Source organism: Octopus sinensis, linkage group LG7 (genome assembly GCF_006345805.1).
Source record: "Octopus sinensis linkage group LG7, ASM634580v1, whole genome shotgun sequence".
Taxonomy (NCBI): Eukaryota; Metazoa; Mollusca; class Cephalopoda; order Octopoda; family Octopodidae; genus Octopus; species Octopus sinensis.
Window position 1 is genome coordinate 80160895 of NC_043003.1, and position 13729 is coordinate 80174623.

Here is a 13729-nt window from a genome sequence, read left to right on the forward strand (position 1 = left end):
CATCTGTGACCGTTTCCCGTTTGTTGTTGCATTCATTGTATATTTTAAACTTATTATATACACGCATACATACACGCATACATACACAAGTACATACCTACATACAAACATACATACATACATACATACATACATACATACATACATACGTACATACATACATACATACATACATACATACATACATACATACATATTTATACAAACGTGCAAGAATTATTTGAATTTTGAATAAATTGAAGATCACTTTAAACTGTATATTAGTTCAAGCTTAAAACTGTCCGTTACAGTAATATAAGGTAGATCACCCACCAATTAGCAGGACGTGTGAATGTCAAGGTGTCTTTTATCGTGTACTTGTTGTAACAATCATTTAACTGCGCCCATGCTGGGGCATCGTTTTCTGATTCTTTGAAGCACTGGGGTAACACATGGTGTACCTATGCGTATAGAGACGTGTGCGTACATACGCACATACATACATATGTGGCACTGTGTGTGGTGTGTGTGTGTGTGTGTGTGTGTATTGATGGATCCGAGGGTTTCGTTTATTTACGATTTGTTTTCTTAATTTCCCCGGAGTATAAATACCTATAAAGGTGATAATTACAAAAAAATAATAATTCAGTTCACTTAAAAAACATGGGTAAGCTACGCATTGTGAGCCACTCTATAATTTGTGAAATAGTTTATCTGCGCCATGGTATGCATCGCCTCTCCAATGCCTTTCTTTCATTGAATTTGTTAGGATAAGGAGTATGCAAATAGGGAAATGAAACATATGTGAATATATTTTTCAGATTGAGAGAATTAAAAAAGGAAGCTCTGCATTTGCTGAGAGGTTAGTAATTAAAAGATTTTCATTTGGTAATGAGCAAGCTAAAAGTAAAGCTTCAATTCTTATTTCAACTAATATTCACCCTTGACCTTAAAAATAAGTAATGTACAGAGAAAAATGTTTTTTTGAGTATGATATATCAAAATCTAAGATATTGTCCATGGCCTACCTACTAAAATCCGATAGACTGTAACAACATGCGTGATAATAATCTAATATTATCTAAGGCGGCGTGCTGGCAGCGGTATTTCGTCTGACGTTACGTTGTGAGTTCAAATTCCGCCGAGGTCGACTTTGCCTTTCACCCTTTCGGGGTCGATACATTAAGTACCAGTTACGCACTGGAGTCGATGTTTTCGACTTAATAACTATGTCTGTCCTTGTTTGTCCCCTCTATGTTTAGCCCCTTGTGGGTAATAAAGAAATAGGTATTTCGTCTACCGCTACGTTCTGAGTTCAAATTCCGCCGAGGTCGATTTTGCCTTTCATCCTTTCGTGGTCGATAAATTAAGTACCAGTTACGCACTGGCTCGATGTAATCGACTTAATCCGTTTGTCCGTCCTTGTTTGTCCTCTCTGTGTTTATCCCCTTGTGGGTAGTAAAGAAATAAGGTATTTCGTCTGCCGCTACGTCCTGAGTTCAAATTCCGCCGAGGTCGATTTTGCCTGTGTGTGTGTCGATGAATGAAGTACCAGTTTCGATCTAATCGACTGCTCACCTCCCCTAAAATTTCGGGCTTTTTACCTAGAGAAGAAAAGAATTTTCTCTTATTTAAATATTTCTACCGAAGGTTGAATGATTTTACTATAAGGAGAATATTTTTGTCATTTAGATACCGTCCCATTTTTTAGTATGTAAGTCAGAGTAAGAGAGCAGCACTCATAAGTACTAGTCTGAAAAGAGAAGCAGGAAGTCATACAAAGTGCGGAGAGTCGGCTTGAATGTCCACAACTGTTTGCACTATTAACCCACCAAAGTGGGAGACACTATGTTATTAAAGCGGACCACATATTAATTCAACCGCACGAGAAGAGGAAAGGTCCATTCGTTGGGTTTGTACACAATTTCCATCTACTCAGATAATTCACAAGTCACTGGTAATCTCATGGTTACGGGAGAATGTATTTGTCCACGCCCCATGTGGCAAATGAAATGAAAAATACGCAGGAGCAAAGCAAACATTTTAACTATACAATACTTTCCACGCACAACTTCAACGTAAATTCGAGTAAATTGCCATATGCCTCTAGTATGTTTTAGTAACCCTGAAGGTATGAAAATGTCATTCACCCATACAGAATCTAGTCTGAGTGGAGATAGACATGCACATTCACACACACGCCCACACGCATGCACACACACACACATGCACACACACACTCACGCTCACACACGTACACGTGAGCGCTCACACACGCACGTCTATACACATATGAAGCATTGACATTCAACGCTGAATATTATAGATAAGGCCCCAAGTTAGGAAGATAAGCGTTTGCTTATAGCCTTGAGTTGATAATATATTTAATAGAGAAACAACATTAAATCAACGACTAATTTATCAAGGAAAATGTTAGTGGAAACAAATTGGCTTAATTAATTGTTTAATCATTTGATTTCAGGATATTAATCGATAAATGATAAAACTTAATGATTACAAAAGTAATGATAAGAGAGTAGTATGTTAATAGTCATATAAATTTCAAGCGCATGAAATATAAGTGTACAGTCAAATTTAGAAATTTCGTTGGTCATTGTAACGTTTTCTTCCGGTTTCTATATGTTTGCGATGTGTTGTTAGTAAAAAGAATTTTGTAATATTTATCCCGACTTAAACGTGGTGGTTTTGTAAGAACAACCTATACTTAGGTAGCTACCACGAGAGAAATTTTGATACTGGCTTTTGGTGTAAAATGCACTCTAGCGAGGCCATACTTCAGTAGCTACCATGAGAGAAATTTTGATACTGGCTTTTGGTGTAAAATGCACTCTAGCGGGGCCATACTTCGGTAGCTACCATGAGAGAAATTTTGAAATTGGCTTTTGCTATAAAATGCACTCTTGAGGGGAGATAAAACTCCACCACCTCCAGTGCCCAGTCCACCATCTCTCGTGATTTCGACTTTACTTTGTCTCGTCAATGATGGACGATCAACCGCTGGAGATAGCAGCAAATCACCCCTCCGCCAGCGGCATATCGGAAAATAGTACCTGAACAAATGCTGGTGTCGTAATTAGCAAATGAGCTTGTTAAAAAATATGCATTAGCGACAGAACCAGTATTAATAATGATTCATTTATTTAATAATGATTTCTGATATCAGTATTAATAATTAGAGTTAATATTTATTCCCATTTAAACATAGATGTATTATTAGAACAAAATTATGCTATGGATGCCAATAATTTTATATTTTGCATTTAGCACCAAAAGCAAATATGAGAGTTTCTCATGGTAACTAGTGCAGTACAGTTTCAACGTTTAAGTGGGGATAAATATTATCTCTCGGTAATGATACTGTTTCTGTCACTAATATATGTTGTTCTCGTAATTTATTAATGGTGTCGACATTTTCTAAATAGATTGTTGCTGGCGATGAGAAATGTATTCTTTACAATAATATTAAACGATGCAGACAATGGCTAAGGCTGAATTAAAAGATCTGTAACACATCGACGAAAGGGATTTCATGGACAGAAAATTTTAACGAATGTTTGATGGCATAGGGTAAGAATTATAATTATGACCTTTTAAAGTCGAATCAAACGATCACTTTTGAACTTTATCAGTGGCATGACTACTTGAAGACTTATTGGGAGGCAAACGCTCCGCCTGAATGAATAGCAAGGGATTTCTCTTCTATCAAGTTATTATGCGCCTTCTCACCTTGCAATTCACTGAGAAAGCGTTGGATTCTTTCGGATGAGACGAGCATGACACGCCAAAATTCTCCTGCTTTTCGTTCAGACTCCCACATATAAAGTTTTGCAAAATATCTATGAGACGGGAAACTTATGATCAGCATACAAAATATATAAAATGAATTAAATATATATATGAATGTAAATCCAAAAGAGTTTTTGAAATCAGATATTCGGAAAGTTACAAATACAAACAAAGCCGTGATAGGAAATGAAGAACATTGATAGATGATTAAATTAGCAGTATTAAATATCAGGTTTGTAGTACTTTCAAATAAATACTAAAACTCAGACGGAAATTTCTATATACTCTTACACAGACACACACACCACACACACATACGTACAAATATCATTAGTTAAATTAGTCTGATTCGGCTCTAATCGACTTAAACAGAAACCCGCCTCGTTGAAGCTTTAATTACTGAATGGAGAAAATAGAAAATCCAAGATGACTACAGGCAAATAGGCTACTATTGGTCAAGGTGGGTCTCATTGTGCTCTTGGTCATGACTTCGGTACTTCAGCAATAGCAGATGCGTTAGAAAAGAACACTTCTTGGACATCATGGATTGACAGAAAGCTGGTTGCATCTTGCTGTTTGGGAAGCTGGCAGAAGCAAGGCTGGAGAGTGCGATTTTGTAGTGTGTATACAATTCATTAATTGAGGTGAACATAGCCGTTGCCACACAGACATGTCTTCAAAGCATTATATCAAGAGAGAGAAAAATAGCATCAGAGTTCAATTGTTTGGTTTCACTCAGTTAACAAAATTAACACACAGCTTATATATACTTATAACTGTGTATGTAGTTGTGTATATACGAGCAGGAGGACAGACGAAAAAAAGGTACTTACCACATGTACTATAAATAATTTAAAAATATTATTATTTAAAACGTAATCAAGCGACATCCTTGCATTTCAGAATTCGTTTCTACCTGCAGACTTATTTCTGTACTGTGGTATTGGCTCTAACAAAGGAAAGGCGATGATTCTTTAGTAGAGGGAGGAAAAGTACGAGAAGTGAAAGACATATATATAAGGAAAACCAGGAGTGGCTGTGTGGTAAGTAGCTTGTTTACCAACCACATGGTTCCGGCCGGATTCAGTCCCACTGCGTGGCACCTTGCGTAGGTGTCTTCTACTATAGCCTCGGGCCGACCAAAGCCTTGTGAGTGGATTTGGTAGACGGAAACTGAAAGAAGCCCTCGTATAAATGTATAATATATATATATATGTATATATATATACATATATATATATATATATATATATATATATAATATATATATATATATATATATATGTTTGTGTGTCTGTGTTTGTCCCCCTAGCATTGCTTGACAACCGATGCTTGTGTGTGTATGTCCCCGTCACTTAGCGGTTCGGCAAAAGAGACCGATAGAATAAGTACTGGGCTTACAAAAAATAAGTCCCGGGGTTGAGTTGCTCGATTAAAGGCGGTGCTCTAGCATGACCGCAGTCAAATGACTGAAACAAGTAACAGAGTAAAAAGAGTAAATACGAGAGAACGAGAGTAACAAAGAGAGGGAGAGAGAGATAGAGAGATAGAGATAGATAGATAGATAGATAGATAGATAGATAGATAGATAGATAGATAGATAGATAGATAGATAGATAGATAGATAGACAGACAGATAGACAGATAGATAGAGAGAGAAATAGATAGATAGATAGTGAGAGAGAGAGAGAGAGAGAGAGAGAGAGAGAGAGAGAGAATGACTAAGATTAATGAAATAATGAACAAATGTGTACTTTGCTATCGGAGCAAAATTTCTGTTCTAAGGTTAAGTAGAAAGGCGATAGCAATCTCGCTAAATTGAAAATAATTACAAAAATTTGTTAATTTCAATATAAATTTGATATTGATTGTATTAATATTTGGTGACATTTTGCGAGTATAAAAAAATATTTTGAACGGGGAGACTGAGTTGCTGTAAATCCAGTTTAATATCATGCAAATTATTGATGAAGAAAATGTCTAATATATGTCAAGAATTTGCCATTGAATACGAAAATATCAAATAGGTAAAAAAGAAAGAATGATGTTAGAACTCATCAAGTATTTAATTAAAAAAAAACAGAAAGATGTAAGTCCAATCAAATGACACTTTAATCATAATTGCATATATATTTTTTGGAAATTTAAAATATATTGAAGAGAAAACCAAAGACTTTTGAATTAAATATGAAATAACTCAACTGTTCATAGTGGAGGCAGTATTTAATACGTCGTCTTGAAAATTCTTTAAGAAGATTGGTTTTGAAGACTCTTAGAAAAAAATTATTTAGAAATATTAAAGATTTTCAAGAATAAATTCATATCAACAGTGAAGTGAAAAAAATGAGTTGAAGAATATTGAAATTTAATAAATTATGAAAGAGAGAAGACAGTTAAATAGATTTTCGTACTTTTTGTAAGCGAGTGTGGATTATTTAAACAAATATAATGAATTATAACTAATTTCGCAAGTATTTTTTTTATTCACATTATTATTTATTTACAAAAATTTTAGATCATTGATTACGCTGAAGTCTAGAATGTCTGATGTTTGCACCTACGATGTTTCTGAAACGTTCACACTGAATATTCAAAAATTCAACACAGATAGATTAATACATTATTAAAGACTTAATTGTATTATTGTATTAACAAGCACACAGGCGCCCATATACACACAGGGATGTTTATGTGAGTGTGCACAAATATATTTATGTAACTGGTATATCTGGATGAGTAGGGACGTTAACAAGCAAAGAAACCTGGCTGTAAATATCTACTGTGTCACTTTAATTAACAGTTTCAAGGAAAAGAAACAGAGGTTCGGTAAAAGAGATATGAAGTTAAACGAATATATATATATAGTTAAATGGATAAGTAGATAGATAGATCGATAATTAGATAGATTATATATATATATAAATATATATCCTTAAATCCTTAAAAATGTTTGTTTCGCAAGATTCTTGATGTGAAATCGTGTGTTGAAAGAGATATTGTTGTATTTAGGAATGGTCATGTTTCCAGTTTAGTCAATAAACACACACACACACACACACACACACATATATATATATATATATATATATACATTCTGATTAAATTTTCAATTCAACAACAAGTAAATCCTTGCAACAATGTAACCTTTAATTTAATCAGGATATCCTTGGCCTGATGAGTAGCCGGTAGTAGAAACCCCGCTTGGATTTTTACCACTTCTGAGGTTCCGCCGGCTATGAAACATATGTAGCCGGATCTTACCTACTGTATTCCGTAACTTTTGTACACACGCACACACACACACACACACGCACGCACACACACACACATAAACACACACACATGCACACACAAATGGTAATTGCATTGATAATAATCCTTCATTGAAGAAATGTTTTACCAGTATGAACGGCCTCTTCAATTTACAAGTTAATAAACTGATTATGTATCACCCTAGTATAATAAAATTTGATAATTATTAAAATCATAACGTAAATAAAAATTTTCATGGAAGCGCTGAGAATAATTTCAATCGAAGCGCAGATAATAATTCTAAACAAGGGATTGATAACATGTATAATAATTCAATTTCATCGTCTCGAGAGTTGATACTATAAAGTATGAATAAAACTTTACCAAAATGTGTTGCCTTCAACCAGTCTTAGAAATCAATATTAAACGGTTAGTTATTTCTAATGCATAAAAGTGTATTAGCAACGATTTATAATATAAAGCTTCAGAATACATTTGTTTATTACCATGGTATGTATATTGAACCGTTCGACAATGTGGATATTCGTATTCGGTCAAATGTCAAACTAAATATTGAAATGACGTGTATGTGGCTGTATATTTTCCAGAAAAGTGTATCCTACATGTAATCGCCTGTTTCATTCATAGCGTATGGGCCGATGAGACGCTATAGAAAATTACATAAATGGCACTTTCTCAAGGTTCAACACTGGGACCCAACCCTAGACGTTGAGAAGTAAACTTCTAAAAAAATATACATACATACATACTGCAGTTTCTCCATCCAGATTATAAGTTCAGGTTTATGCCTATGATTATTGGGGCACGGTGATATATAACATACTTCCTAAATACTAATCTCGAGAAAATATGATTCTCAAAACCAGAATTCAGAAAAGTGATTTGACGACTAAAGATCCAGTCCATCATTGGAACTGTAGTAATTTTAAAAACTTTCCAGAAGTTTTTCACTTATATATATATATATATGAACATTTATAGATATGCAACTATATGCATGAGAATACACACATAAAACAAAACATACGAATCTGCACGTATACATGCATACAAAAATGACCTGTTGTTGAAATTTCAATGATGGATCCTTGAATCTAGGTTAGAAAAGGGATATTTTTCTATTGGCAAGAAATCTTCAAATAAAACTGAACACACACACATGTGCGCGTATTTGTATGTGTATATGTGTGTGTGTGTGCGTACCTTTATTTCAACCTGAAGAAACTACAGACTGACCTAAGCCATTTATACCCACACACGCACATGCATATATTTGTCGAAGCTTCCCATTCCCTTTGTGAATACTTTGGCATCTTTCACTTCTTCCGTCTATCATTTACCATCACTCCAGCCATAACATGACTTGACCAAAAAACATTCCGGTTTCAGAATTTTAGCTTCTCTAATCTATGTCCATCGACTTAATCGCTTTTAATGTTACGCTCGTTATTTTTCAAATTATTTATTGCACCTTATTTTACAACTTGCTTATGCTCTCACAAAAATACAAGATTTATTTTGCGCCAACACATTCCAGTTGAGATTTATAAACTAAATTCCGACAACCTTCTTGCTGCTCTTCCTTTTCAGACTGCTGAATCACACACAAGCACTGACATAAAACGCTTTTCAAATTCCGAACGCGTTCAACCGCTCCATATTACCCTACATCATATATTCAACAAACTTATCTACTCCTACATTCGCTCACACAGCCTCAAAAATGCACTTGCATATTTACGACACCAACTAAAACCAAGGAATTTACACGCTTAGAATCACCAATCCATATACATACACTCATATTTATATACATACATGCATCCCAGGATATAGATACGTAAAAGCTACCCATATTCCTGCTACAATGTATACATATACTCTCTCACGTGAAACTAAACATCCACCCCATCCCATATTTTGACACATCGCATATCTCTTGGTTTCCAAGCCTTCATGTAACTGTACCAAATATTTTATCGTTTTCACCCAAATATGTTATCGTTATATTTTGTCTCACAATGAATCTCTATTTTGTCTTCTATCCTTATATTGCCCTTCATCTCGTTCCGCAGAAGATCTAACATCTAAAACTTCAAAACATGCCATTCCCCTTTCGACCATTGAACTAAGAACGTATGATGCGACGTAGTTCTTATCAAGATTCCTTTTTTTCACTTCAGTTTACATTGAATCACCTGTTGCTTCTGCTATATATATATATATATATATATATATATATATATATATAATATATATATATATATATATATATATATACATACATACATATATATGGATATGGATATATGCACACACGCACACTGATACGAACAGACACAGGCACACACATACACACACATAGACGTCACTACATTTTTAACTGTACATCTATAATAACATAGCCACCTGACACATCTATCTATCTGTCTATCTATCTATCTATCTATCTGTCTATCTATCTATCTATCTATTTATCTATCTATCTATCTATCTATCTGTCTGTCTATCTGTCTGTTTGTCTATCTTTCTGCCAATCTATCTGTGTTCGGCACGCCATTTCACTTCAGCTATAGCTTACTTCAGTAGCAAAATTCTACTGAGAGAAAGATAAACCAGTTAAAAAGAAGGCTTTCAGTTGGATCAACAAGTAAACGTGTCTCGCTGTCTTACCATATTGACAGTAATACTATCGGGGCTTTCTTAAGACTTCAAAATAAAAAGGAAAATTTGTGAAATATCTTAAGAGGTTTTAATGCGTTTATTTAGCTCAATACGAATCTCTATCCATTATCATATCCTTAAATCGGCGGTGATTTGGTCTGGAAATAACCTGCAGCAGTTGACAGTTGACTGATAGCAAAATTAAGCTGCCAACGCATGCATGCATGTAACTGGGGATAACATGTAAACTTATATTCCCACTGAAATTCCGAACATGAATTCTACCCCTCAACAATGAATATCAACTGTGACAAAAGTGTCCGCGCTGTCCGGCGCACTTTGTCAAGGCGGATATTTGTGCTGCAGCCAGAAGCATTACTTTGCATGAGTGAATGTTAGGGCTGATCGTAGTGTATGGGCAGTATTCGTGACAGAGTGAACTCGTTGGCTGGAGTTAGCTCAACCCATCTGCCACAAGTACAAGTAAGTACAATTTGCTGGTTTACGTTTTGACTAATTTTGCGTAGTATTTAAACTACCTGGCGATATTCGAGCGTGTGCGTGCGTGTGCGTGCGTGCTCCATAGATGTTGGTCAGCTATTCCAAAAATAAAAGTACGAAAATAATAGCAATGCTGCAGTTTGGGGAAAGGGGACTAGTCAATCACATCGACCTCAGTACTCAACTGGTACTTATTTCATCGAGCCTAAAATAATGAAAGACAAAGATGACCTTGGTAGAATTTGAACCCATAATGTAGAGGCGGACGAAATATCATTAAGCATCTCGCCCGGCGTGCTAACGACTCTCCCAGCTCACCAACTTAAGAAAGCCTGTAATGATAATTTCAAATTTCACCTCAAGGTCACACATTTCCATGGGGTGGGAGATAATTTTATTACATTGACCCCAGTGCTCAACTGATACTTATTTTATTGACATAGGCGGAGTTTGAACTCAGAATATAAAATCGCATGAAATGTCATTAAGCATTTGACCCGGCGTGCTAACGTTTCTGCCAGCTCACCGCATTAATGAGCCCTATAATAACAACACGTGTTCTTACGTGGAATTCTTAAAGATTAATACATAAATAACTAAAATCTTAAGGTTCATAGCCGCACCTAAGAAAGAAACATAACATAAGTAATATGTACACACATTACATATAGTAGTTTCAATAAACTAGAAAACTCCTCAACACTTTCCAAACCATATAGGGCTGCACTAAGTTCTAAACCGAAAGCTCATGATATAAAATTTTAAAACTCATAACATGAAAAATTGCTTTGTTAAGAAGTATCAACTTCAAAGTTGCATTTAAATTTTATACTATCTCTCTGACATCTAACAATAAGCATCTTGAAAACCAGATATAACCCCAAATGCTAGGTATAATGACATTTCATCATGTGATCACTGGATAACCAAATTTAGTCAAAGCAGACAACGTAAATCGATACAATAAAGTTGGCTTCTATGTCCATCTGGCAACATGAAGAGACAATTCAGCTACGTCTGATATAAAGTCGTTAATGAATCAATTGCTAGACATATGAGTACATCATTCTGATGATTTTTCCACCAATACAAACTGGTCTATTGTTGCTACATAAATAAATGTTTCAGGGCTAATAAAATACAATTTTTCAATTGCTAAATAGTCGGTTGCACACTATTACAAGAGATTGATAAGTTTTATATAGAGTAACTTGCCTATGAGAATATAAAAAAAAGAGTATAAAGAAAACTCAGGAAACGTGTGATGTAAATTAACAACACTGAATCAGAACGAAAGCCCCACAAGGACTTCCAATGAGTATAACCTACGTAAGGCTTAATTCGTCAAAACCCAAACATTATACGAAGTATTTGTGCCTTGATATCTGATTTTGCCTGATATCTGATTTTGTTGTTATGCTTCAAGTCGTGTCTGATTAGCTGGCCTACAATAACAGGCATTCTATTGTGACTATTGCGTCATTCATATTAGTTATAGCATATCACAAACTACACTATCCGATGTAAATTTGAAGATGGATAAATGTAGTTTAAAAAAAGAATGGCTATTATTACGAGATAGTATGTCAATCTAGAGGCTCCTTCGTAATCAGAAACAGCAATCAGCAGCCAGGAACAGCGAAAAAAAAAATTCTTTACTCTTGGCAGAAACATCTCAAAGAAAGACAACCTTGGATAAATCGCAGGCAATAGCTAGGCTCTACTTTAATTTATTGTTCCAGTTGTTTGAGAGGAAATTTAACATTAGCCAGATTTGAATTCAAATTAGTAAAATACTCCACAGGATTTTGACCGACTTTCTACGGATTATGCCACTTCATTTTTTTAATATTTATAATAAGGATTTCTAATATTGGCACATTGTCATATAATTTGTAGATGAGTAGAGGCCATTGAATTTTCGATGAAATACTATTTTATCCACTCAAAAATACATTTGCAAATCAGCTTCAGTAAGAAAGAAAAGGGAGGGATCAGCATGGTTCAAATGGCGGTTATATGTCACAAAAATGCAAAGTATAACGTTTCGTAACGTACATTTCATCGGAGAGAGAAGTATTAGCAGATGTTGAAAAAAATACATCGGAATGAGGATGATAAAAAGGAGGGAAGCAACAGAGACTTATTATGTCAGGTGTTTTATATTTTTGATCATACCTCAAAATCCCGAAATTTTGCCACAATGAAATGTCGTCACTCATCTCGTTGTTCTTTATGTTTCATATTGAGCAATAAACCAACAATTCCTTTTCTTGTTTAACTGTTTGTCACATGTTAGGTTTCATATCTCAGAACAGTTACATCTATAATAGCTTATATCTAAAAAAAAGAAAAGCAGAAAAGAAAAGAACGACTTGAGTTTTACTTTGCTCAAATATTGTGGCATGCGTTTTCATAATGCTTCCATTTTGCCAATACATTCCAATAAACCTTAACTTAAGACGGATGGCAGGCGAAAATTGCTATTTATTGGCCAATCCGTCATTTATTATTGATGGTTCCAACTCTCTAAACAATCGTAGCCATTTATCGAATTCAACTACTTGCCGTAAACATGCATTTTCTTGAAATTGGTCGGAATTTGCTGCAAGCGTTAAAGGAAACCATTATTAAGATGCTAACATTATGATTTCTCTTGAAGGTTTCTATATTTGTGAAACAAGGCGTTCACTTGAATTCCTTATAAACTTTCGTAGATTTAATATAAATCATATGTATGGTTTACATATTCTCATTATGCATTAGGACAGTGCACGCAGTTTTTATTTGTTTTTGACCAAAAAATCAATACCACTTTCACTGTTTCGTTCTCTTGTGTTTTTCGAATCTTTATCTCAATAAATGTTCGATTTTGTTTTTACTTTAGTGTCATATACTGCTACTCTTCAGTCGAAAACATCTGTGTTTGCATGTGCTCTTATATTGACAAAAATTTAAAATTTAAATTATAGAGTAGATGTAAGTTGGGATTATTTCTTTACATACTCAAAATGAACTCAAGCTGTTCTATGCTACTGAAATAAAATGTCTCTTCCTTGTACTGGCATGTTTCATTATATGTATATAAGGGAAAAGAAACATAAGATTTCCATAAGTTTCTGCTGTAAAGTTTGTATCTAGTGACAAAATATCCCTTTCAAATTATCCCTTATCCAAGGCATTGTAGCAAACGTAGAAAGGCAACTGTTTGTATATAGACACTGATATTGGTTTCAAATTTTGGCACAAGGCCATCAGTTTAGAAGGATGGGGTAAGTTAATTGCATCGATCCAAATGCTCAAACGGTACTTATTTTATCGACCCCGAAAGGATGAACGGCAAAGTCGACCTCGACGGAATTTGAACTCAGAAAGTAAAGACGGACGAAATGCTGCTAAGCATTTGACCCGGCGTGTTAACGATTCCGCCAATTCGCGGCCTAATATATGGACACTGATATTAATATCCATGAAGGCGCAGCCAAATATTCACACTGATGACTGT